The 23270-nt window shown below is 36.6% G+C and overlaps 1 protein-coding gene and 1 pseudogene across 7 annotated transcripts in view; both read left to right on the forward strand.

Annotated features, from left to right (window-relative positions):
- Rtl4 (retrotransposon Gag like 4) overlaps positions 1 to 23270 on the forward strand; it is a 434206-nt gene that overhangs the window by 143544 nt on the left and 267392 nt on the right. The gene's annotated exons all lie outside the window — the stretch shown is intronic.
- Gm8216 (predicted gene 8216) lies at positions 15931 to 16525 on the forward strand (annotated as a pseudogene).

Below are 23270 nucleotides of genomic sequence, written 5' to 3' on the forward strand. Positions count from 1 at the left end.
GGGCTTACAACCCTACCTGGAAGTCAGTCTCCCACCAGCAGCCTTCAGATGACATGTTGAACTCTCAGCTCTGCCTGGACCATCCCTGACTGGATGCTGCCATGCTCCTGCCTGGATGCTGCCATTCTCCTACTTTGATAATGGACTAACCTCTGAACCTGTAAGCCTGCCCCCAATTAAATGTTGTCCTTTATAAGACTTGCCTTGGTCATGGTATTTATTCACACCAGTAAAACCCTAACTAAGACAGTGGTCTTGTTTGTTGATATTGTTCTACCAATGGATTTGCAATCCCCTTCGGCTCCTTCAATCCTAGCTCTTCCATTTCGGTCCCTAGGCTCAGTCCAATGCTTGGCTGTGCATATCTGCATCTGTATTGGCCAGGCTCTGGCAGAGCCTCTCATGGGACAACAAAACCAGGCTCCTATCAGCAAGCCCTTCATGGCATCATCAATAGTGTCTCAGTTTTGTGTCTGTAGATGGGATGGAGCCATGTGTACTTCTTGGTTAGTGGCTTAGTCCATGAGAGCTCGGGGGTGGGAGGTGGTCTGGTTGGTTTGAAATTATCCTTTCTATGGGGTTGCAATCCCCTTCAGCTCCTCCAGCTGCATTTCTCTGAGGACTAAGGATGTTGAGCATTTCTTTAGGTGACTCTTGGCCATTCGAGATTTCTCAGTTGAAAATTTTTTGTTGAGCTCTGTACCCCATTTTAAAATAGAGTTATTAGTTTCTCTGGAGTCTAACTTCTTGTGTTCTTTGTATATATTTGATATTAGACCTCTCTCTCATGTAGGGCTGGTAAAGATCTTTTCCTATTCTGTAGGTTTCCATTTTGTCCTGTTGACAGTGTCCTTTGCCTTGCAGAAACTTGTCAATTTTATGAGATTCTGAGGCTTGTCCTTCTTCATCAGCTATGTTATTCAAGAAATACAATCTCTCAGCTATACTAGGATTAACAAGTATGTAGAGAAATACAGGATTACAACCTTGCTCATTTTGATACTGTTGTGCTATCAAAGGATGATATTTCTTACAGTACATATTTACTTTCCTATGCATAATTATAAGGTGAGGTTTGACAGGCAGATAGATAAAAAAATCATGCATAGAGTCTTATGCTAATAGGCTTGTTTCAAAATTGTTTTCCTGTGCATACTAACTTTTTGACTTTTGGCAATTTACCTAATCTTTCTATGTATTAGCTATCTCACCTTTAGGATAGGAGTAGTGATAATACTTATTCAATTCTCAATTAAAATTTCATCAGACATGTAGAAACACTATAGGCAGAAGAGCATAAAGGGTTTTGATAAGATGATTTAGTAATTATGCAATTTCAGGACCTACCTAGTTTCTATAAGTTTCTCTTTAGCATTTGGTGTTAAGACCAAGAACAGGGACACAGAGTGGGGAAAAACAAATTGGAAGTATAGATTATTAAACTGGATCCCATGAGGATACCTGGAACATGTTTGTCTTTTATTAGATCTAGCTTTAATGGCATGGGAAACATACAGAAGCTAGCCCCCTTCAGTACAAAGCCTTACACTCACCTGATCCTTGATTTAGAGAATCTGGAGGAAGATGTCTTATGGGAGCTGAGGGAGGTAAACGTTTCTACTATTTTTCCATGACAATGAGATGGGTCACCAGTTAAATAATCATAATTATTAGGTGAAATGGAAGTTTTTCCCACTATGACCTTTAGAGTATTAAAAATGGATTTTTCATTATAAAAATCTTAGGTAAATTTCTCTGTGGACAGCTCTGATTTGTTATAATACAGGAGAAATGATTTTTGGTGCATGCTATAGATTAGCACAACATGAGAATTTTATATACTCAACAAGAGTAGCATCAAATAGAAGTATCTACTTATACCAAATAATTTCTGTTTGTTCCTCTAGATCTAGTCCTTGCCCTTCTGAATTCTGTAAGATGTTGAGAAGATTGGTTCTTGCCCATAGGATGAGTCTCAATTAGGAGTAATCATTGGTTGGCCATTCACTCCATCTCTGCTCCATCTTTGTCCCTGTACATTTTGTAGGCAGGACACATTTTGGGTCAAAGGATTTGTGGGTGAGTTGGTGTCCTTATACCTCATACCTTCATTAGAAGTCCTGCCTGGTTACAGAAAGTGGCCACTTCTGGATCCATATCCACCACTGCTAGGAGTCCCAGCTAGAGTCACCTCCAAAGACTCCCTGGGGCCTCCCCCATGACAAGTCTCTGAAGTATTATAGAGATTTTCCCCCACTGCAGATTTCCATTCTCTATTCCTTATTCTCCCTATACCTGATCCCCCTATCCTGTTCCCCTTCCCATCCCCTCTCCATTTCAGTTCCTCCCCTCCATTCACCTATTTTATTTCCACTTCTCAGAAAGATTCAAACATCCTCCCTTAGGCCATCTTGGTTATTTGGTTTCTTTGGGTCTGTGGATTTTAGCCTGCACTCTATGGTTAGTATTAACTTATAAATAAGCACACACTTATATAAGTACAGCCAATCTGAAACAATGTTAACAGATCAGAAAAAATGAATTCAGAGTATTATTTATCCTTGGCTAGTAGTAGATGAGTTACTCTACCAAAGGCCACTATTTGTTGGGAGAGAGTGATGATCAATTTTGATTGTCAGCTTGACTGGATTAAGATGTAGCAGAGAATTGCCTTATCAATGGGAGGAGAGACCCTTGGTCCTGTGGAGGCTCGTTGACCCAGCATAGGACAATGCTATCACACTGAGGTGGGAGTGGGTGGGCAGGTAGTGGAGCACCCTTATTGAGGCATGAGGAGGGGGAAGGGGATAGGGTGATTGTGGAGGGGAAACTGGGAAGAGGGATAACATGCAGCAATTGTGGTGAAACATATCTCTAAAAACTGCCAAAGGTGCTGTAGCACCAGTTGAATGACTCTAAACTTTGTGTACATACTTACCTGACCACCTTTATTGCCTATCTATTGTATTTTCCTCAGCTCTAGCCTGTTTATGGCCTTTTGAAGTTGACATTGCCCCCTCAGCAATGTTACAAAGGATTTACCAATTTTATTCATGAGCAACGAAACACAGCCTTCATTCCCAGGCAGATGCTGGGATCTTTGCCAAAATAATGGCCCTGCTAGGAATCATCTTCCAATCCTCCTGCATTTAGACAGCACACGATGAAAAAGGAGAGCCTGAAAACTTTAAATCTGACTTTGGAGTTGCCCTCTGTATATTCCCTGAGGAGATCTTAGAATGAGTCATTGACTTTTCTGACTGCATTTAGTGATCCTTAGAGAGAAAGTGTTCCTTAGACTTGGCATTGAACTTTTACAGCACTCCACTTCCAGTGACCCCAATGCTTTGAGAAGATACCTCTGCTCTTGGTGTAAAAAAGTGATCTTTCAACAACAGCAATAGCAACGTAAAAACTAAACGATACAGACCTGAACCTTCTTGATACTTTGTCTATTTTTATATATTCTTATTCTTAAGTAAATGTCTAAGTTGGGAAGGCTTTTAAGTATGTAGTACATTCTTTATACCTTTAAATGACAAAAATCAGGCTCATCAAGTACAAAAGACATCTTCAGATCAATTGTTACCGTTAGAGTCTTTTTAGTATTAATTCATATGTTTTATAGCTAGTGTATAAACTGAAAACAAGAACTTGTCCTATATTTCTTTTGTAGCCTATGAAAATTTTAAGGGTACTTGGCATGCAGTGTATTGTCTGTAAAAATGCAAAATAGATCTACCATATTAGTCAGCTTTACTACTCCTGGGAATGTACACAAAGGATCAATGTTATTACACAAATAAGATACCTGCATAAAAATGTTTATAGTGGAAATACTCAGAGTAGCCGAACCGTGGAATCAGCTTAGGTGTTCACTAATATATAAGTGGATTAAACCTGGATTGTATAAACATATTACACACACAAACACACAAATAATATTTATATATTTATATATATATATTTCATTCTACCACAAGGAGGTTTTATTCTGCTATAAGGAAAGTGAAAAATTCTATCATTCTTTCTTCTAGAACTCAGAGTTGGTAAAATCTAGCTGGATATTTGTACTCATAGATGGTTGGCTGCAAGAATGTCATGATATTTTTCTTTTTCCTGTGGGAATTTCACAGATAGCTATATATTATGAGTTTTCTATTCTGTTTAATGATCTTCTCCATTCAGGAGCTTTCCTTAGATATAATATCAGTTTGCTGTTTCTTTTCTCTACTGGGAAGTCTGGGAGTGATATAGAAGCACCAACAGCAATGCAAATGAGAGAGCTGTATTAGATAGGCAGAAACTCTTATTTTATTTTGAAGTCAAATTTCTGCCCAGGGCTACAGCATTTATGTACTGATCTGAATAGACTACTGAAGTAGAGGTTCACAATTTACCTTCTAACCAAATAGGGAAATCAGTATTCTTATATTGGAAGAATGAATTTCTATGACTACTCAGAATAGGTTTGCCAAACTCCATCATGCCCAGCCCCTGGATTGGATAGTGAATGTGGTACTTGGAAGGTAGGGAATGATACAAAACACAAAATCATGAGCCAACATGGAGTAGATTTACACAAATACTGTGCTGGGTAGCTGTTTATGTTCTCCTACACTACATTCCTTACATCTCTTACTCCTGTTTCCTTATTACTTTTACTTCTTCTGCTAGTGAAATATAGTTACCATTGTAATAGGATTAAAGGTAATTAGACATTAAGGGCTCTGGTCTCATGCATATATTAATGCTATTATCCCACGAGTAGCTTCATTATTTTAGATGCAAATTCTAGAAAAGTAGGATGGCCTGCCTGATTTCCCTTCTGCCTTGTTCATGCCAATTTGCATTTCTGCCATGTTTTGATGTACAGTGAAGTTTTTTTTTTTCTAGATTTTGACACATTGGCATTGGATTGCATAACTGTCAAAATAAATCTACTTCTATATAAATAACCTAGTATGTAATGTTTTGTTATTACAGCATAAAACACACTAAAGCTCCCTGACACTTCCATAGAGTTACATGTATTTCTTAGGAAGGAGGAGTTATAAAAGCAAGATATTGCTATTGCAATTGGCTCACTGATCATATAATTTCATGTCTTCTACTCATATTTTTCATATTAAATTAGTTTGCTGGTATATATCAAACAGATATCTAGACATATTCACCAATGCAACTCATGTTTCTACCATGCCCTTCTACGGACCAATTCAAAGATCCCCTTTCATTCCTAATTGTCAAGATGCTAAAAAGGAAAGAAAAGAATAAAGAAAGAAAAGGGAAACAAAGAAGCTGTAAAATTGGGCTTGGGTTTGAAGACCCTAAAGTTGTCTTTAAAGTCTGAAGTGTTTGAAATAAATAGACCTAACTGAAGATACTTTGCTACGACTTACTAGGCTGATGGATAGGGAATACATAGTGTTGAATTTGCTTCATGGTATTTATAGTTTACCTGAGTACCTTGTTTATGATTCTAACTTATGGATCTTAGAAGCTATCTACAGTCTCTGCATTAACTAGCAAGTATTTTTAATACATGATTTCCTATGTCTCACTCTTTTCTAGAAGGTAGGTTTTTTTAATAATAAACTATTATTATTATTATTATTAAGAACTTTCAAATAAAAAAATCATCCTGAGGGTGGTAACCTAGACCCCTAAAGATAAATATGATATGTATTCACCTATATGTGGAAGTGAACTATTAAGTCTTTGAGAAGCAGGCTATAATTCATATAACCACAGAGGCTACATACAAAGTAAGCAACAACATACAAAGTAAGCAACTAGGGAGGATGAAAATATCACCCAAGGAAGGAGTAACGGAACATATAGTTGTGGATAAACAGGGGTTGTGGACTTGGATGAAAGGATAAAATGAGGATGGGGAGGGCAGAGGGCATAAAGGGTGGAATACAAGAGGGACCATTTGCAGGGTCATATGGAAACATAATGCAGTACAAGCTTGTTAAATAAAATATATGAAAGAAATTGAAATGGAATCACCAAAATAGTGGGGGAGAAAATACCCAACTAGACTTCCAGTACCACAAATGGATCACATCTAATCTAATTGCTGGTCAAAAGGCATCCATGGACACTGCCCAAATAACCCAGTGCATTGTCAAAGCTATTGGTTGCCCTCTACAAACTAATTGGAAATCCATGTTGCTGAAGACAACACCTACATAATTTATCATATATGGAAAAGTGAATCTGGTATCTACCTGGAGCCTTCATACCTTTTGAATAGTGTTCATAGTACTAGAAAGTACTCTACACACTGCCAGAGGAGAAAGAAATACCAATCTATCTACAAACCCTGACATATATATATAATTGTAACTACCTGCAAGATACATTAATGAAATTGTGAGACAAAGGTTGTAGGAGAAACTAACTGCTATGTGATTGGAATTAAGGCCCACTCCACTAGATAGAAACTGTGTCAGATACTACCTGGGTGGCCAACAACCTGAGACTAGATAGCCCAGAAACAGACGAAACCAAATACTACAGTCCTGCTAATGGAGCTTAGCAATACAATGACTCCTAATGGTATTAGGATGTACTAATACATCAGTATCTTGCTTAGCCATCATCAGAGAAGCTTCCTCCTATAATAGATAGGAACAAAAATAGAGACCAACAACTGGACAATGCAAAAGCTCGGGAGTAACTTTGGAACACTCAGTCCTAACTAGGATGTCTCCATCAAATGTTCAGGGCTCAGGAAACTATACAGAAGAGGAGCTTGAAAGATTTTTTAAAAGTCATTGAGATACAAAGGGAAAAATATGTCTTCTAAGTGCAACAGGACTTGTTCACATATGAACTCAGAGACCGTTAAAATAGACACATGGCTTGCATTTGTCTAAGCCAAATGGGAATCCTAGTGTTGATAGGAGAAATAGGCACGAGCCCCAATCCCTAAGTAAGAAGCTGTCTCCAATTAATAATAAGTTACAAAGGGAAAATTAGTTTTCTCCAATGGAATTTCACTGGATAAGCAAACCACAATTAAGTGCAGGCTCTATGCTTAGCAGTTATAGATAGCCAAGACACAAAGATCTCAATTTTTTTGAAGGTTTGTTCCCCCTCTCACAGTGCTTTTTTTGGACCTTTCTTTCTTTCTCTCCTTTTTAACCTTACAGATCTTTCATTGTATATTTATATATTTATATAATTACATATAAAATATATTATGGTTTCCAATTTTGCTATGGTTTTCTGTGTGCACAAATGTGTATGCCTTGCTTCTGTATGTGTTTTGTTTGCTTTTTCCTTGGTCCTTTTTTCTGATTGTCCTTTTGTGTTGTTCTATTATGATTTTATGTTTTTATTTAATCGTATTATCAAGATTTTAGATGCCTATTTGTATTCTAGTGAAAAAGAACAGGAAAGGCTGTAGAATTTGGTGAGTCACATCAATTAGTCAAAGCTCCTTTCATTTTATCAAGTGCATATGTGTTTATGGAGAGGTTTCTTCTTTTATTGAAAATAGATATTTTTCTCAGATAATATATACTAATTATGGTTTCCCTTCCCTCTACTCTTCCTCCACACATCCTTTCCCACCTGGCTCCACTCAGTTTCTGGCTCTCATTAGAAAACAAACAGGCTTCTATAGGATAATAATAATAATACTAAAATATAATGCAATGCAATAAAATAAAAGATAAAGCAAAATCTAGCACCTTCACATTTAACAACACAAAAAGAAAAAGAGCCCAAGATAAAGTACAAAAAATAGACACACTCATACTTACTCATAGAATATTTTAAAAATTAGTTATTGACATTTTGTATCTGTTTTTGAAAACAGTCTATTTAAATCATCAGTTCATTTGTCAGTGGGTGATTTTATTTCCATTTTCCATGTTATTTAATGCTGTAGTTCTTTGTAAATTCCAGATGCTAGTCCTCTGTCTGAAGTCTAGCTGGTAAATATCCATCTTCCATTCTGTGGGCCATAGGATCTACTCCTAGTTTCCTTTGTTGAACAGACATTTTTTCTATCTTTGAATACAGACATTCTTTTACTATCTTTGTATAGTCTGATCTGTTGATGCTTTTGCCTACTTCCTATACTATTGGTGTTCAATTTAGAGAGCATTCACTATGTTTTCTTCTAGAAATCGCAGTGGTGGAGGCTTTAAATTAAGGTCTTGGTCCATTCTGAATTGATTTTTATACAAGATGAAAACACAAATTTGATTTCATTCTTCTTCCGGTAGGTATCCAGTTTGGCCAACACCATTTGTTGAATAGGCTTATGTTTTGCAATGTTTGTTTTTGCTTCCTTTATCAAAATTATATGAGCAGAGCTTTGCCACTTTAGTCTCATGTCCATTATTCTATTGCATTGATATACCTATCTGCTTTGCCCCTCATTTTTATGTCTAGTTTTACACCAATGCCAGGCTATCTTTATAATTAGGGCTCTGTAGTATTATTTGAGGTCTGGTTGTGTAAAACCTCTGGCAGTGCATTTATTCCTTATGATTCCTTTGGCTATTTGAGATCTTTTGTGGTTCCAAATGAAATCTTGAAATTTTTCTCTAAATCTATGAAATATAACATTGCAATTTTAATAGATATTATATTAAATCTGTGGGTTAATTCTGTGAGTGTAGCCATTTTTACAAAATAAGGCATGCTGGTTCAGGAGCATAATAAATTTTTCTATCATCTAATGTTCTTTATTTTTTTTACTATTTTTTAAATTAGGTATTTTCCTCATTTACATTTCCAATGCTATCCCAAAAGTCCCTGATACCCACCCCCCCACTCTCCTACCCACCCACTCCCCCTTTTTGGCCCTGGCATTCCCCTGTACTGGGGCATATAAAGTTTGCAAGTCCAATGGGCCTCTCTTTCCAGTGATGGCCTACTAGGCCATCTTTTGATATATATGCAGCTAGAGACAAGAGCTCCGGGATACTGGTTAGTTCATATTGTTGTTCCACCTATAGGGTTGCAATTCCCTTTAGTTCCTTGGGTGCTTTCTCTAGCTCCTCCATTGGGAGCCCTGTGATCCATTCAATAGATGACTGTGAGCATCCACGTCTGTGTTTGCTAGGCCCCGGCCTAGTCTCACAAGAGACAGCTATATCTGGGTCCTAATGTTCTTTTTTAATGTCTTAAAGTGTGCAATATAGAGGCCTGTCACTATTTTGGTCAAATGCATTTCAAAATGCTTCTCTTTTGCGTTGCTTTCAATGGGATATCTTCTCTCATTGCTGTTTCTGAGACTACTTTGCTGCTTTTTGATAAATGGCTATTTTAAAATTATTAATTTTCTTACCTGTAAGCTTATTGTGTTTATTTGGTACATGAATTTTCTCATAGGCTCTGTAGGGATCTTTAAATCAAAAAATATCACATCATCTGTAAATAAAGATAGTCTGAACTAGTTTTTTAATATTTTAAAAATCACGTTATGTCTTTCTCTTGAGTAACTGCTATTCAGCTAAGACTTCAAGAACTATATATATATTAAAGAAGAGAAGGGAGAATGGATATCCTTTTATGGTTCCTGACTTTAGAGGAAATGCTCTCAGTTTGTCTTCATTTGAAATAATGTTGGATATAGATTTGCTGTATGTAGCCTTTATTATTTTGAGGTATCCTACATCTACATAGGGTAGCTTGTGTTTTGTCAAGTGCTGTGTTTATACTTGATTACTACTTAAGATGAAAGTGATAGGAAAGCAAACATTTGTAATGAAAAGGTGACAGAAGCCAAACTTTGATAAAAAGAAGTCAATAGACCAAACACTATGCTATTGAATCATTCTCTATCTTATCCTCAAATCATTTAACATATTTACATTCATCTATTTCTAGAAATTCTATTTTTTCTATTGATTTCTTTATATATTTGCCCATAGAGTATTATATTTTAAAGTTATTTCCTGAAATCAAGTGCTATGGTTATTATCACTTTTGTTTTCTCTCAAAATTGCTTTATCTATCTTTTATTAAAAGCAGTCTTTCTCCCTCATCAAGGAAAAAATCTATTTGCAACAGACAGAGATGACTACAGAAAACCACAAAAGATCAAAATGCAGTGGTGGATACATCTATAAAACACTCATGTGGCAAATGTTTATGGAACATTGTGGTAGAGGGCGCAGAAAGATCACAAGGGTCAGAAGTTCAGGGAGTTTGCTATGAGATTGTGTCTACCAGGAATGTCAGAAACGAAACCTATAAAATCTCATCAACATGATTGCCCAAATGTGAGCTGGTTATGGGATAACACCAACAAACATGCTAAACTGCACAAGAATAAGCCCCCATGAAGTTTCAACCCTACAAAATGAACTGTAGGCAACTGAGGAAATCTAGGAGCAAGGGAGGTAGTCTTCTTCCTAGGGAAGAGCACACTGACTGATTGTACAGTGTCAATGGTCAAGTTATATTTGGGTCTCTCTCTCTCTCTCTCTCTCTCTCTCTCTCTCTCTCTCTCTCTCTCTCTCTCCTCCCTCCCTCCCTCCTTCCTTCCTTCCCTCCCTCTCCCCTCTCTGTGTATGTTCAAATGTGTATGCAATAGCAGTTAGTGAAAAAAAAGTCATGAATTTTAAGAAGAATGGGAAGGGTATATGGGAGGGTTGGAAAGGAGGAAAGAAGAGACATTTCTCAATTAAATTATAGCTTCAAAAATTAGAATGATCTAGTTCTTATCTAAAATAATCTGGTTGGTACTTTGATGGGAGTTTAATAGAAATTAAATCTGTATGTAAGTTATTTTTTTCTTATTATTTTTAATATTCTAACTCTAACACACAAACACAATTAAGTGTCATATAAGTGTTTTATTAAAATAAACCACAGTTTTTCAAGCTGTTTTGATAAAACTTTTCCTTTCCTTTCCTTTCCTTTCCTTTCCTTTCCTTTCCTTTCCTTTCCTTTCCTTTCCTTTCCTTTCCTTTCCTTTCCTTTCCTTTCCTTTCCTTTCTCTTCCATCCCTTCCCCTCATCTCTCTATTCTTTTTCTCTTCTCATCTCCTCCCCTCTCTTGTATGAAACAGGATCTAACAGTTTACTCTCTGTTCACCTCAAACCCAGTAATCTTGTCTTTACCTCTTGCATTAAGATTACTATTGTGTACTGCCATGCCTGATACCTTTCCCACCCTTCTTTTTTGTGTTTATACATATATTAACTGTATAGGATAGAACATTCCACTGTGATGTTTTTGCACTATTTATATTCTTCTTTTGTTATATTCACCTTCTTTATTACCTTTTGTTAACATCTCTCCTCAACCCATTTATCAAAGACCTTACTTAGTCTTCCCACTTTTACATTCATAAATGTTTCCCTTGCTCTCTGAAGTCCTCTTGTAGAAGGCAATACACAGACAAACCATCTCCTTTGGAGTTTGTTTTATTTCAATTAACATGATGGTGTCTAGTTCCATCTGTTTTGCTTCAATTAAATTTTGTTCTTTATCTTCTTTATGGCTGAATGAAATTTTCTTTTATGTATGGTAGAAGGATTTTATTCTGTGATTTTGTTGAGAATACGTTCTGGGCTTTTGACCTGGATTTCCTTTCCTTCCTCTAGTTCCTGCTTATAGATCTGGACTTTTCATAGTTTCCCAGATTTCCTGATGGTTTTGTAGCCAGATTTCTTTTTAATTTAACATTTTTGTTAATATGACCAAGGTATGTACTTCAATTTTATTGTCTTCAATATTGGAGATTCTCTGTTTCATCTCTGTTAGTCAGGCTTGCCTCTGAGGTTCCAGTTGGAGTTTCTAAATTTTCACTTCATTTTTTTATCAATTTATGTTTTCTTTGGTGATTCTATTTCCACTTTCATATCCTAAACAGTTTTATTCATTTTATTCCACTGTTTCTTTTGATGGATTTCATTATTAGACTTAGCCATATCCCCTTAAGGCCTTTGAGCATATTCATAATAGGTATTTTAAAGTTTTTCTCCTGTGCTTTAGCTTGTTGAATTTGTCAGGGCTCTTGTGGTAGTTTCTTAGCCATTATTCTTTTGCTGTGAAGAGACAAAATGACCACAGTAACTCTCATAAAAGAAAACATTTAACTGGGGGCTTAGTCCATTATCATTATGGTGGAAAACATGGTGGTATGCAAGGAGACATGGTACGTGAGAAGGGCCTTAGTGCTGTATCTTTATCTGCAAGGGGGGAGAAGAGAGAGAGAGAGAGAGAGAGAGAGAGAGAGAGAGAGAGAGAGAGAGAGAGAGAGAGAGAGAGAGATATTGAAATTGGGCCTGGTGGGCCTCATCAGGGCTTTTCAAAGCCCAAATCCAGTGACATACTTCCTCCAAAAAGTCTACACATCCCAATCCTTGTAATCCTATCAAAGAATTTCTTTCCATCCCTGTGGACTAAACATTCAAGTATATGTGCCTATGGAAGCCATTTTTTTTTTTCAAATCACCACAGTTAGGGTTGCTAGCCCAGGAGGAAGCATATTGTCCTAGCTGTTATTGAGTTTTTATGCTGGCATCTAAGCATTTGGTTTTCCAGAGAACACATTTAATGATTTTTAATGAATTAAATAAGTCATGTACCTTTGACAGAAATACTACCGTGTGATAATTGTAATTCTAGGTGGTAATAACTGGTCTCATCTTTGTTGAGTGAGTGTTGTGTTCATTGGTTTCTGTTGCCCTCCCTGGTTCTCAGGAGAATGTATTGGTTGTGGGTTGCCAGGTAGGCCACACTTCTGAGACTCAGCTACTGTGGCCACTGGGGGTCTTTGGTAGAACTGTTTCTAGGTATTCAGAGCAGAAATGGAAAAAATGGGGACTGGCTTGGAATGGAGCATAGAGGGTCCACAAGAGGGAGGGAAGCTTGGTGAGTTACTAGGACCCCTGTAGGTTCTTGGGAATGGGGGAAGAGAGGAAGGAGAAGGCCTAGCAGAGGGTCTGTTACAGAGATGGGGGATAAGAATGTAGGATTGGAATTAGAACTGGAGGACATGAGAGTGTGTGAAGATAGCCTACCTTTTTCCAATGTGAGCTGTGGGTTTCCAGGAAGTGCCTTAGGTGTTGGTAGCTATGACAAAGAGATGAATTGATGAAAGAAGGCTGTAGGAGAAGATCTGGGTGATTTCCCTGGAAATAGAGGCAGAAAATAAGGAGTGGCCACAGCATGTGGCCTGCTATAGTCCTAGGGATAAGGAATTAGGGGACAGGAGGGAGAGTGAAGATTGCCTACCTGATTCCTTAGTTAGTTTGGTCAGTGGATTTCCAGCAAGTACATTTAATGATTTTCAATAAGGAATCAGTCTTGTACTTCTGACAGAAATGCTACTCTGTCTTGATTTATACTGATTGCATTTATATATCTAAAATGGAATTGTTAACAGTTTTAGAACTGTTATTTTATCTGCATGTGCGAGGTATATTGCCTGAAAATTTTTTACTTCTCTGGTTGGGTAGAAAAGTATCTGCTTCTTAAAATAAAATGATAATTTTCTATTTTTACGAGAAATTAAGTGGAGTTGGCTTTAATTTTTCTTTTACATGCCTGTACTTATTTTATGTTTTAAAATTAAGATTTAAGATGAAATCATATGTATTTATGGGGTGTTGTGATACTTTAGTACTTCTGTGCAGTAATGATGAAATCAACATAATTAGCATTTCTCTTTTCTTAGCAGTTCATCATTTCTTTGTGTTGAGAATCTTTAAACTCCTCCAGCTCTTTATAAGGCATGTAATAAACTATTTGTAGGTATAGAATAAGAATAGATACTTCTCAAAGGAAGACATTCAAATAGGCAGCAACTTTAAAAAGGAAAGATAAATTCCATTAGTAGTTGTGAAAATGCAGTTTAAGACCATCATGAGATATAATCTCATCTCAGAATGTTTATGACAAAGAAAGAACAAAAGTAAAAATTGTCATTAAGGATTTGGAGAAACTTTAATCCTTATACACTATGGTGGTAATTAGTAGACACTACAGAAATCAGTACAGCAATACTTCGAGAATAGAGAAGTAGATTTTTTTTTAAAAAATATTACCTACTTATCTTACTTCTGGGCATATATCTAAAGGGAAAATTACTACTGCTATTTTTCCATGTTATTGAAATACTCTTCACAATAGCTAATATGTTTAATCTGTATATATGCTTATCAATGGATGAATGATTAAATAAAAAATGGTATATGAACATAATGAGTAATCCACAAAAATGGATTGCTAGGTGTAAAGAGAGAAATGATGAGACTTTGTTAATACTAAGGAAACATAAGTCCATGTTCCAGATTTGGCCCCTGATAACAATATTCCCATATACCCAGTAATGAAATTCTTAATTAATTATGTGGTCTTATCATTACCCTAGCATAGTAACTCATTACAACCTTGTGTATATGGAAACTGAAGCTGTACTTTCAGCCTGCATTGGAGCTAAGTACTTTCCTAGTCTCCCATACTCACATGCTATATAGCTGTAAGAGAACAGTATACTCTAAAGTTTTATCACTTGTTAAACTTATTTCCTACTTCTTTTGACTAGTAAACTAAGATTCTTTTTCTTCATCTGTACCATTGACATCGCTGAGCTATTAGTTCTTTTCTCAGAACTCAGAGTTATAAACATCAGTAATTCATTTGGAATTCGGTGTTGGCATTGGGTGCTTGCTTTCCTATACTCTTCAGAATCTTCTTATATTTAGATTTAATATAGTTCCCAGTATTGCAGCTATACTTAAAGAAGACATGGAGAAAAATGTATCTGGTGAATAGTTCTGGAAGGAGAACTTTTGAATTAGTTTCTGCTAGTATTGCTTTTATGATCATTTTTCTTCTGTCTTGTAAATAACCATTTCTCTTCACCCTGAGAGATAGAGGACAAGCTCAGAGCAGAAGGCCTTGCATGAGAACCTGACACTGAGCACATGGTAGGACATTAGGGCTCAGATAAATATGCAAAAATGGAACACTGAGATGGGGCGCTGATGTTTTCTTATCACAGAGAACATGCTCTAAAGATATTATGCCCACGTGTAAATAATGGGACAAGAGGAAAGAGCCTGGGACACACTGTTTCTTAATACATAATGTACCCACCAATAATGTTTACCACTTCTTTCCCTTCATTACTATGCAAGACACATGAGGGCAATATATTTTTTTTCTGATTTGCTTATTAATGCATCTCTGGGGCCTAGAACAGTGCCTGGCATTTACTGGGCTCTCAGTAAATATTGGTTGCCTAGTTGGCTTAGGGTTTGTGGGCCTTGTAGAAAGTATAACCTGGAAGAAACATTTTGATACTCAGGTCGCCTATATAATAACTAGGAACTGACAATTAAATTGTTTAAATTTTAATGTCAAGAGTTTGGATATTAACTACCTTTCTATGTAGTGAACCAAGTCAACATGTTCTCCTGTCTGCCATAGTACAAGAAAAAAGGATCAAGTTGACATGTATACATTAGAGTCTACTAAGTAAATTATGAGTTTGCAAGTTGGACATAGATACTGTGGTCAGTTACCCACTCAACAACAGTGGGCTAATTCAAGCACCAACCTTGTGGACTTACCTCATTTAAAGTCAACAGCTTTAAACTAGAACTTCTGTTCAAAGCATCATTATTATCTATGAGTTCTCAGTCATTCTGCTTAGCTCTAGAGGCATTCTCTTTGAAATACCAGTATCAGTACTTACATCAATCTGACCAATGTAAAGGCAGGTCTGTGTATTTGCCAGGGGCAGAGTACTGAAGTAAGGGGTGGTGGGGTACAGAGAATATAACAAGCTAGAAAAAGAGCCAAGAAGAAGCCTCTGTCCTATAATTATAATTTGGGTCGAGCCTTTTTTCTAAGTCTACCACTTTGTTGTTTCTACTTTATGTATATAAATTTCTAATATGGGGGCCGGCACCGAGTGGCAACGTCAGTAGACCTGCTAAGATGCTGCTGGATTTGTCCGAGGAGCACAAGGAGCACCTGGCTTTGCTGCTACAAGTGGGCACCACGGTGGTCGCCGAGTTCAGGAGGATTGCCATGGAATTCCTCAGACGGGGATCAAACCTGAAGATTTATGAAGGTGCCGCCCAAAAACTCAATGTGAGTAGTGACACTATCCAGCATGGTGTGGAAGGATTAACATATCTCCTCACAGAGAACTCAAAGCTCTCTCAATTTATGAACTGGATTTCCAAGACTCTGTTTTTGTTCTGGGATTCTCTGAAGAACTGAACAAATTATTGCTTCAGCTCTACCTGGACAACAGAAAGGAGATCAGAACTATTCTGAACGAGTTAGCACCTAGTCTTCCCAGTTACCATAGTCTTGAGTGGCGGCTAGATGTACAGCTTGCAAGCCGAAGTGTCAGGCAACAAATTAAACCAGCAGTAACAATAAAGTTGCACCGCGATCAGAATGGCAACCACAGCACTCATTTTTGCAGATAGACCCAGCTACCCTGCTTCATTTGGTTCAGCAGCTGGAGCAGGCGTTAGAGGAAATGAAAACAAACCACTGCAGGAGAGTAGTCCACAGCATCAATTAGCTCTGAGGCTCACTTCCTTCCAGTTGGCTACACAGGAGTGGCAGTGGTACATCTGGATTTCATGGAGTTTCTTTTCCCGCTTAGGATGTTGAAATCTTGATCAGAAGCTGAACCACAGCTCCGTTTTGGTGCTAAATGCAGTCAGCTTCTTGACAGGTTGAAAGGCATTTCTTATTTTAAGTGTGTAAACAGGATGGGCCAACTAAAATCAATCAATACTCTTCCTGGTTTCTGTGGATATGTGACTCTTCGGACTTGGATATATTTTTAATCTACTTTTTAAAAATCTAATTTATTTCCTTTGTCCTTGATCAAAATTTGAACATAAAATTCACTGTTACTACTTAAAAAATAATTTTCTAATACATCCAATATAGCCCTATGTCTTATCTCTATCTCTATATATCACTTTCTACCAGTCCTATATTCTCCAAAGGGAATTCTCCTCCACTTCCCTTTCAATATAGTCATAGTGCACTTGAAATATGTCAAGAACCAGGCAAAGTAAAGCAATCCACAGAAAGGAGAGAAGATGAAAATATACCTCACTGGGAACATACTGGAGAATCAGATAAGAGTAAAAGGTGCCTTTGTAAAACCAACTTCCACTAAGGTGAAAGATTGTGTAAGAAATACATCCATTTTCAGATATATACTTTTATTATCAATATTCTGTTAAATGTTCATTGGTTTAAACTTTTATTTCAATATGCTTTCATCTACATGCAAGCCAGGAATGGTCTGGCACACCTGTGATTCCCAAAACTCAAAAGGTGGGGGCAGGTGATTATGAATTCAAGGATACTCTAGACCCTGTTACAACTGAAGAAAGAAGGGAAAGAAGAAGGTAGGGGAGAAATTAAAGGAAGAAAGGAAAACAGGAAAAGGATTAAAGCAAAGATATTATTGTCAGTGAGACGGTTCAGTGGGTAAAGGTATTTGCCCTTAAATCGAATCCCTGATGACCTGAATTTGATTCCTAGATATCTCATCATCAAGAAGAGAGCCTACTTCCACAAGTTGTCCTGTGGCTTACATGTGCATGCTGCAGTATATGCACAAACAAGATGAACACAACACATAAACGAAATCATGCTCAAATTATCATTAAAATAGTTCATCTTCTGTCCATGCCATTATTTTACATAGGTATAAACACCGCAGCAGGAGGCTTATATTGATACAATTTTCCGTAACTATCGTATTTAGAATAACTCAGTTTTATTTGGACTTCTCTGATTATCTTCAAAAATTTTATCAGGTGAACAGACTCATGAATCAGCAGCCCAGTCAAGACCCAGTAATTCAATAGCTGCAGGGATCCTCTTTTATAATAAAACCGACCAGACTTTTTCACCTTCTATCCTGTCTGAGACATCTGGGAAATACTAAGCTGATGTTCGTCTATGCAAATTGTCATTTCAAAAACTTTTATCAATGGAAGTTTGTAATATATAACCTGTTATGATTGAATGATTGATTTTTGACTTAACCTAATTACCAGGAGAACCATTCCAAGTTGTTGCATTTATCAATAAATCATTTCTTTTTACTATGGAGTAATATTCTACTTTATGAATTCCTATAATCATTTGCTGTTTAGTAGCTTTCTGGCTCAAGAATAATAGCATTGTTTCTGGTTAGGAGCTATTATGAATAAAGCTTCCATAATTATCTGTAAAGGTTTTACTTGTGCATTGAGTTTTAATTATGTAAAATAAACACTTAAGCGTATTCTTGTTGGATCATATGGTAACTGTGTGTTTATTTTCATAAGAAAAAGCCAAACTGTTTTGCAGTGGTTCTACCATTTCATTTCCAATGACAATATACAATTGAACAAGTTTCTGCGAATGTTTATGAAAATGTTGTTACTATTGATTAAGATACATTTTAATTTTATGTATGTATTTATGAGTATTTGTGTGAGTATGTGTGAATGGTGCACACACATGAATGTGTGCAAACATGCTCTATGGAAAGGCTATAGCTGATAGTTTTTTGTTTTTTTTTTTTAACTCTCTGCAGTGCTGCATTGAGATAGGGTCTCCTCGCTAAACTTACTGTTTCAGTTAGAATGGCTTGATAGTGAATTTTCTGAGTCTACTTGTCTCTACCCCTTAATGCTGAGGCTGTAGACCCATGCAGCCATGTAGGGCTTATTTGTATGGATACTGGGGATTCGAACTCAGGTCTTCATAAACACAGAGATGGCACTCTTATTCACTAAGCATTTGTTAGATGCTGTGAAACTGTGAAACCTCCAGATCACTGGCCAATGAACAGGAGAAATGCTGACCAGAAAGATCACAGCGTTTGGGGTGATTCCATGTTTCAATATTACAAGGGACTGAGGCTTCTAGTATATCCTTCATAGATGTAGGTCATGGTTTTAAATTGCTTCTACATCTCTGTGCTACAGTGATTTGGACGTTGTCTGCACAAGATCAATATTGTGGATTTCCCTGCGCATATTTTGAGTCTTTATTGACTTGTTCTGCTCTCCTGGGGTAAGAGGGGATGCACATCTTTATGCAGGAACATCTGTTGTGAGCTTATTTCCTTTAACCCTTCAGAAATCAAAGACTTTGTCTGATCACTATTACCAGTGAAAGTATTATACAATAATTGGAAAGAAAATGTCTGTGCCTGTTTACTTTTCAAAAATTTCTCTCCAGCTGTTTTATGCCAATCTTTACTCCTCATGGCTGTTCCAATTTGTATTTCTTTCATTAAACTTCTTACCTATCTGCTAAATCCTGGAATTTTGTTATCACTTCTGCTTGCAGTTTACTGGATCTTTTAGAAATTCTTGAAGATGACTACATCCTCCTTTTTAAAATACTGACCTTTAGAACTTTGTCATACTTCATCCTCCTATGTCTCCCTTTTAGTAACTGATTTATCTCTGCAACTTTGTTCTTCACCTTTTTCCATTGCCTCAAATAATTGGGCTTGTTTAGGATTTAGTTGTGGCCTATTTTTTTTTTCCTCATTTATAATCAGAACTATATCTTACTGGCTGCTTATACTCTTGACTAGATATCAGAAACTTAACATTCTCAAAACGATTTGCTTGATCCCGGTCCTCTACTCCTCTTATGGCCTTGGCTAATTCTAACCAGGATTTCTATTTTTTCCATCTGATTTAGTTGGCCCTGTTACAGATCCAAGTTCTTACTACTAAATCTAAATAATAGTTCTTGATTTCCCATTTTCTTTCAAAATTCATGTTTAATCTGTCATCAGACTCCTTCCACTTTACCCTAGGATATGTTTCTTCTGAATTCCCCAGTCTCTACTGAGAACACTAGTTCAAGCTACCATTCTTACTCACTTAAATTATTGAACTCACTCTTCTTGGTCCACTCTTATTTTTTTTTTCACAAACAACCTCACGATTAAACTTTTTTTCCTTCCTTCCTTCCTTCCTTCCTTCCTTCCTTCCTTCCTTCCTTCCTTCCTTCCTTCCTTCCTTCCTCCCTTCCTTCCTTCCTTCCCAGTGAATACCAAACAGAAAAACTTTTATTTTTGCTATGGGGCAAACAATATGTGAAAGAGGTGCAGTGTGTATACATGGGAACTTTATACAATTCTCATGACTTGGTGAGATGGCTCAAGGGCAGTGGGCTCGTCATGCTCATCAGTCTGACGATCTGAAACTGATTCCCAGAACTCAGAACTGGCTTTTTAATGCTAGCCCAAATGTTTCAACTCATTTAAAGGCTACAAAAAAGTTTCTCTAAAGCCAGAGTAAATCACTCTACATCTTGTTCACTGGTCCACTGAGTTCTAGCTTCAACTTTTTCTTGCCATACCATCTCACCTTAAACAGTATCTCATTGTAGGCATCTCTTGACTCTCACCCTATTGAAAATTATTCTCTTAACAACAACATTCTCCACTCTATTCCATTATTTTGTTTTACTCTCTTTTTTGTCATTACAGTATCTGGTGGCATTTAACTATACTTTTGGGATGAAAATGTTTAAGAAATGGATCGATAGGTTAAGGGATTAAAAAAATACATAACCATGAGAAGGAAACTATCTTTGTTACTTTAAATCCACTATTTGGAGATTCTATCAATTCTTATGGCCAATAGTGTCTGGATAGGTTAAAGTAATGATTTAGGAAATGTTGATGTTTTACCAATAAAGTTATTTTTCAAATAAAATAATGTAGTAATCTTCATATATTAAACACATAAAAATTGTCTTTGTTAAAGAGGTATTTATGGTCACTAGTGAGACAGTGGCATCAACATTTTCCATTTCTCGAGAAGCACCTATGACTCAGCTTGGAATCGTAAAACTCTAAAACATTGTTTGATCTATCGCATTCAACAATTAATAAAAGTGATTTCTGGGTCATTATACTGGGCACTACTTGTGTGGCTCATACACATTCTAAATGTATATTTAGCAACAATGATGGATACCAGAGATGCTAGATTAATTGACCCCATTTATTTGCATGGCCTGAGAACATGCCCTACTGAGAAAGTTATTAGACTAGGACGCTATTCATTTCACCAAGAAGGGGAACTTTTGGTGTTAAGGTGAAAGGTTAAATCAGAGCATTTATTTCAAAGCCAAGGGAAATTATCCTTGAAATGAATGGATGATACCCTAACTCTAAATCACTATTAGTTAAGGAGAAGTTCAGTGGAGAAGGTCACCAAATAATTGTTTGTGTGTAAAAGATGTAAAGGTTCCTCTGTTTCTAATAAATCATTGGTGTTTTTACAGATTATGATTTCTGCAGTGTTGGGAGCATGGACTAATTCAAGAAACATGTTTGATCTGAAAAGCCTCATTTATCATTAATTGTAATGTCAGACATATTTATGTTTGTAGTGTCTCTCTTTTGTAATAGTTGGTAGTTATAACATCTGATTCTCTGATTGCTCTAATTTTGTCATTAAGCAATGAATTAAAATACAAAAATCCGTAAGGCTGATGATATAGGTTCATGGTAGACAACTTGTCTAGAATGTACAAGCCCTCTGTTTATTTAGTGACACTGAAATATACTAAGGTAAAAGGCAGGATACAAAAGCTTTTCATTAAGATTATTTCCAGGGACAAGGGTAATATTCAATGTAAAGAATCATTTAGAGAGATTGAAAAATAATAATTGCTGTCAACTTTGTATGGCACTAATTAACTGGGAATCCTAACCAAGTGAGAAAATCAGCTTCAGCAAATTGCTGAAAAATGGATCAATTCTCATTGCATATGCTGGCTCTGAAGATACAAGTATAAGCACTCAATTCAATTTTCACACAAGAGACTGACTTGTGGGACATAGTTCATTTGCATCAGAAAGTCTTTGGTAAGTGAACTAGTTTTCATCTTATTGAAGAACCTTCAAGATGCGCTATGCAGGCAAGCCCCAGTGTGAAAACACAGTCAGAAACTCTACACTGTGTTTGCCATATGCCCAGATGTCTTCTGTTATCAGTTCTCAGAATACTGTTCTTGGGTTTCTCCTGACAGTAACATAACTCTTCTTTGCACATCAATCCCCACCCCCACACCAGACTGGTGTACTAAACATGTCTTCACAAATAGGATTGAGTTAGCTGAAGATCAGTGTGATTTCCAAAAAGAATGCTCAGTGTAGCTATGTGCTCTTGTTACCCTGGGTACTGCTATGTGGACAGGCAGTGAAGCTGTCTTCAAAATTTCCAGGCAAATCTGAGGAGAGGTGCTCTGGTATGTTCAGAGATGTACAGAACAAATGACTTTAAGCATTTAATCTTTTTACTTCTCTTTCTGAAGCATGTTTCTGTTGATATGTTCTTAAACTTTCTAATTTCATCCTTACCTTTTCTGATGTTTTATTGAACTCCTTTATTAAAATATAATGGATATACAACGCAATCCACGATTGCAACTTTTTCAACCCAGTGGGTTTTTTGGAATATTCAGGTATACAACTTGTTTTTATCATCCTCCAGGCTCACTTTCTATTACTGCCATCTCAGAGGTATCTATGTCTATATAAATTCCTGTCTTCTATAAAGCTTTTTCTTCTTAGATGCATTTGTTTTCTGAAAGTTGTTTTTTTTAACATGTTAGGATGTCACTTTCTAAATTATCTATGAAAAGTTGAATTCTTTGAATTTGATTTGTATGGAAGTAAGGTAACAACTAATTTCTGCATTTTTTCCCGCCTAGCCTTCTTACAGTGTTCCTTACTGTCTTTCCCAAACATCATCATAAGGGAGTAGAATGGACCGACTATCACACTCTATATACTCTCTGTGTAGGTAGGTTTAGGAGATACTCTACTTCTAAAAACGTTTGAAAATGTGGTCTCCAGTTTACAGTCCTGTCTGAATAGGTTTGGAAAGTGTGGCATCACTGGAGAAAATAATGTCATGGGGGCAGACTTTCAGATTTTAATGCCTCACACTGCTCCCAGTGAACTCTGTGCTTTGTTCTTGTGATTTCTGTTGTGAGCTCCTAGATTACTACTCCAGCCACCATACCTGATGTTTCCCTGCCATGATAGACACTTATTCCCTCCGAAAACTTAAACCCAAATAAATCCTTCCTTTTATAAATTGTTATAGTTATGGCATTTAATCACAGTAATAGAAAAGTAACTAAGATATGTAGAAATTCATACTACAGTGTTTGGAGTTACATGGATGGATTATAGTCTCAATTTTCACTTACAAATTTTGAACCTGGGCTAAGTTATTTGCCATGTTATATTTCAATTTCCT

The sequence above is a fragment of the Mus musculus genome, chromosome X, assembly GCF_000001635.26.
Source record: "Mus musculus strain C57BL/6J chromosome X, GRCm38.p6 C57BL/6J".
Lineage (NCBI taxonomy): Eukaryota > Metazoa > Chordata > Mammalia > Rodentia > Muridae > Mus > Mus musculus.